At 30.3% G+C, this 5,000-nt stretch overlaps 1 protein-coding gene across 1 annotated transcript in view; it reads left to right on the top strand.

The window, feature by feature from the left end:
* The window catches only part of Fife (regulating synaptic membrane exocytosis protein fife), a gene marked incomplete in the record, with an annotated part of 249,707 nt that overhangs the window by 190,860 nt on the left and 53,847 nt on the right, over positions 1–5,000 (top strand).

Here is a 5,000-nt window from a genome sequence, read left to right as displayed (position 1 = left end):
TTGGAGGGATATGGTTCTGAATTGGGATGGAATAGGACCTGGCTTGGATAAGGATAAGGATAAGGAAAAGCCAGATTTGCAGAGGAGATGCTGGCTTGACGTTCTTGCAAGGTGAGTGAAAAGCTGTGTCGTGTATTAGAGGGATATGGTTCTGAATTGGGATGAAATAGAACCTGGCTTGGATAAGGATAAGGATAAGGATAAAGATAAGCCAGATTTGCGGAGCGGATGCTGGTTTTGGCGTTCTGGCGAGATGAGTGAAAAGGTGTGTCGAGGAGTGTAGGGATATGGTTCTGAATTGGGATGGACATTGTGTAAAGGGGATATAGTGGGTTGCGAGCAGTGCCCTGTAGTGTTGGGACTGGATAAAAAAAATTGCAGTGAAATATGAATGAAACGTGACCTCACAGGCTTTTTCGTCGGGGATGTAAGCTAACTGTAAAGGAAAAAACAAGCAGGAAAACACACTAATATACCCACGAAAGGGAAAAACAAGCAGGGAAACACACTAATATACCCACGAAAGGGAAAAACAAGCAGGGAAACACACTAATATACCCACGAAAGGGAAAAACAAGCAGGAATACACACTAATATACCCACGAAAGGGAAAAACAAGCAGGAAAACACACTAATATACCCATGCTAAATCAGTTGTAAACCAAACAATAAAGGAAAAATAAAACAGGAAAACACACAAATATGCCTGTGACACATAATCTCATTTTGGTTAGGGATAAAGTTATTGAAAGACATTGTAGCACATATCTCGTTATGAATTGTGATGATACATCACTGCGTAAGCGCTATACAAGGAGATGAGGTGAATATAAAGCATTTTAATATATAATACAGACATGGCTATGAATTATAATGAAATGTATTGTACTGACAGCTGAAAGGATGGTTGAAAATAGAGGTAAGTTGGACTCAGTGACCTTACAGGCTAGCTGAGGGAAAAGTGTTGTGGATGATCGCAAATATATGGTTAGGAGTTATGATGAATTGTGATGAGGTTGTAGTTATGATGACTTGTGATGAGGTTGTAGTTATGATGAATTGTGATGAAGTTGTAGTTATGATGACTTGTGATGAGGTTGTAGTTATGATGAATTGTGATGAGGTTGTAGTTATGATGAATTGTGATTTGGTTATAGTTATGATGAATTGTGATGAGGTTGTAGTTATGATGAATTGTGATTTGGTTATAGTTATGATGAATTGTGATGAGGTTGTAGTTATGATGAATTGTGATGAGGTTATAGTTATGATGAATTGTGATGAGGTTGTAGTTATGATGAATTGTGATGAGGTTATAGTTATGATGAATTGTGATGAGGTTGTAGTTATGATGAATTGTGATGAGGTTATAGTTATGATGAATTGTGATGAGGTTGTAGTTATGATGAATTGTGATGAGGTTGTAGTTATGATGAATTGTGATGAGGTTGTAGTTATGATGAATTGTGATGAGGTTGTAGTTATGATGAATTGTGATGAGGTTGTAGTTATGATGAATTGTGATGAAGTTGTAGTTATGATGAATTGTGATGAGGTTATAGTTATGATGAATTGTGATGAGGTTGTAGTTATGATGAGGTTGTAGTTATGATGAATTGTGATGAGGTTATAGTTATGATGACTTGTGATGAGGTAGTTATGATGAATTGTGATGAGGTTGTAGTTATGATGAATTGTGATGAGGTTGTAGTTATGATGAATTGTGATGAGTTTGTAGAAGAAAAGGGAGGTTTGTATACGTTGAATAGTTTGATGGAGTGATGATTAGAATTGGTGATCTCTATGAGGAATAGAGATAAAGCATAATAAATAAATATATATGGTAAGTATAATAATGTATAGGGTGTGTGAAAAGGATGGAAAAGAAAACGGAAGAGGAAAGATAATAGACAATAAAAATGAACATTGTGATTTTAAAATGACCATATGGATTGCTATGTAAATGATTAAGGATTGAGATGCTAATGATGATGATGATGATGATTGATAAAAATGGTGATAATGATGATGATGATGATTGATAAAAATGGTGATAATGATGATGATGATGATTGATAAAAATGGTGATAATGATGATGATGATTGATAAAAATGGTGGTGATGATGATGATGGCGATCATGATGGTAATAATGATGATGATGATGATGAGAAGGAGGATGCAGCTGATGATAATAATAATGATAATGATAGATATCATTATCATCATAATAATAACAATAAACTTGATGATAATGATAATATCGATAATAAATAAAAACATTGACGATAATGATAATAATAATAACATTGATAATAATGGAAAAATAAATAATTACAATGATGACGATAGTAATGATAATCATAATAACAGTGATGATAATCATAATATTAATGATAATGAAAATAACAAGGGTAATAACAGCAACAGCAATACATCAGCAATACATCACTAAAAAAGTAATGAGAATAGCCTAATAATTTAAAAAAATAATAAAAAAAAGTAAAAAAATAAAAAATAAAAAGATTAAAAAATAATAATAACAATAATAACCAAAAAGAAGAAAATGTTGCAAAGAAAATTCCTCATATTGATCGATCGTGCAAGCCATGTATCACGATAAGGACAGGTTCTCACTCACTGCCATCCGATTTCGAAAGTTTTTTGGTTAACTTGAGATCTCGAAGCTAGGCTCATGGATAAGGAAGAGACAGAATATCAAAAATGTTGCAAGTGACTCACCTATTTATTTTATTTTCCTTTTATAATTGATGGTGATTGTGATATCATGCATGTTCGTGTAAATTTAAGTTGTAAGGGTTGTGCATGATAAGAGTAAGTGATAATGTTATTGATAATGATGATGGAGGTATGAAAATACTGGTAGAGATGATGATAATAAGGTTGAAAAATAGAGATAAAAAATAATTACGATATAAAGGCAGATGTTACTAGCAACAATTTTAGTAATGATAACAAAAAGGAATTATAATAATACTAATACTAATGATAACCCTGCGACCGATAAAGATAATAGAAAAACTGGAAAAAATAGTAATAAAGATCATGATACAATATTGAAATAGAAATAGTAAATAACCGACAAACAGAATTTGATTTCAATTCAATGTAGCCGATGATAAAACACGGTAACCCGGTTGCTTTTACCGGTTAATTAAAGTTTGGTAAAGCAGCTATCTTAGAAAAAAAAAAAAAAATGAATATGGAATCACCAGTGAAATTAACCTTATGTATTACAATTTACTTCAAAATAGATTATCGCCTATTCCACGTATTAAAACTGCTTAAAAAAAAAAAAAAAAAAAAAAGACACTGACATACCTAAACGAGGAACTTATTACATCCATAGATTTTATTTCACTTTAGGATCTTGTGGCACATCGTTTGGGAACCACTGAGTATAAAAGGATAGATGTGTTATATTGCGTTATTAAGGAACCTCTATTGTCATGCCTATAAAAAGGCTACACATTAGTGGTCTAATTTTATTTTTGGGGGTAACTAGTGAAAAAAATAAACTCAAATTCTTATTGTTATATATAAGAAGACTAAGAATTCAACGTTTTGGAGTTTTCATGTATGGGTTCACAGGAATATCACATGATAAGAAGTGATAAGGCTAAAAAAAAATACGTAGTAAAAGAGGAAGAAGGAGAAAAGAGAAGATGGAGAGGAAAAGGAGAAGAGGTAAATAAAAAAATAATAAAAAATCTCAAATGCTAAGGTAAAAAATTAGATCACAGAGCAGAAGAGGAAGAAGACATGTTAAAGACATAACAACTAAAATGCAAATAAAAGATGACAAAGAACTTGAACAGAAAAAAAATAGAATAAAAAAAAAAAAAAATAAAATAAAACTAAGAGAAAAACAAACGAAACGAAACGAAATCCACATCATATCACTTTCAGATTAAGGCCAGATTTAATCACGCATCTTCCATCTCCTTCCAGTTGCGTAGTTTTAATGGGCAACAATCTGAGCTGAAGGACCGGCCGAAGAGACCCTCTGCCCTCCTCAAGAGGTCTGCCTTGCCGTGCCCTTGCAATCTTTTGGCCGACCCGCGTTATTCTCTTTTCGTTTACCTGAATCTTAATCTACTTATGTGTGTGGGTGTGTGGGTGTGTGTGTGTGTGTGGGTGGGTGGGTGGGTGGGTGTGTATGTATATATATAGATAGATAGATAGATAGATAGTTAGATATAGATATATAGATATATATTTATATATATATTTATATATAATATATATTTTATCTATCTATATATATATATATTTATATATATATATATATATATATATATATATATATATATATATATAAATATATATATATATATATATACATACATATACATATAAATATATATATATGTATACATATACATATATATATACACACACATATATATAAATATATATATATGTATATATATATATTATATATATATAGAAAGATATATATGTATATATAATATATATATATATATATATAAATATATATATATATATATACATACATACATACACACACACACATATCTAAATACCTACATATATATGATAAAAAACTGTGATAAAAATAATAGTACGATTAGCAAATCCAATTATTTTACTAATTTTGTTGAGATAAGAATATAATAACTGCATAGTATTGGTATGTCTAGTGATGTTTATAAATTCAATAATAAGGTTTACGTTAACAATGGTGATGATATGATATTAACAATAACTAGAGCAATATTGCATGTACATTAGCAATGATAACAATAATGGCAACAAAAAGGATACCGGTGATTATAAAAATGATAATAATAAAAATATTAAAAAAACAATGGTGACGGTAAAAATTATGATAATAATTACATATTAGAACATTATATAACACTGCTAATAACAACAAAAATAAGAATCATGATTAAAGTAATGATAATAGTAATAAAGATTATAATGATGATAGTAACCAGAAACAACAGTAACACT

Source organism: Penaeus japonicus, unplaced genomic scaffold (assembly GCF_977035675.1).
Source record: "Penaeus japonicus unplaced genomic scaffold, GWHDUDI00000001_assembly GWHDUDI00000005, whole genome shotgun sequence".
NCBI lineage: Eukaryota > Metazoa > Arthropoda > Malacostraca > Decapoda > Penaeidae > Penaeus > Penaeus japonicus.
Note: the sequence above shows the minus strand (reverse complement) of the source record. Positions and strands in the feature narration are given on the sequence as shown.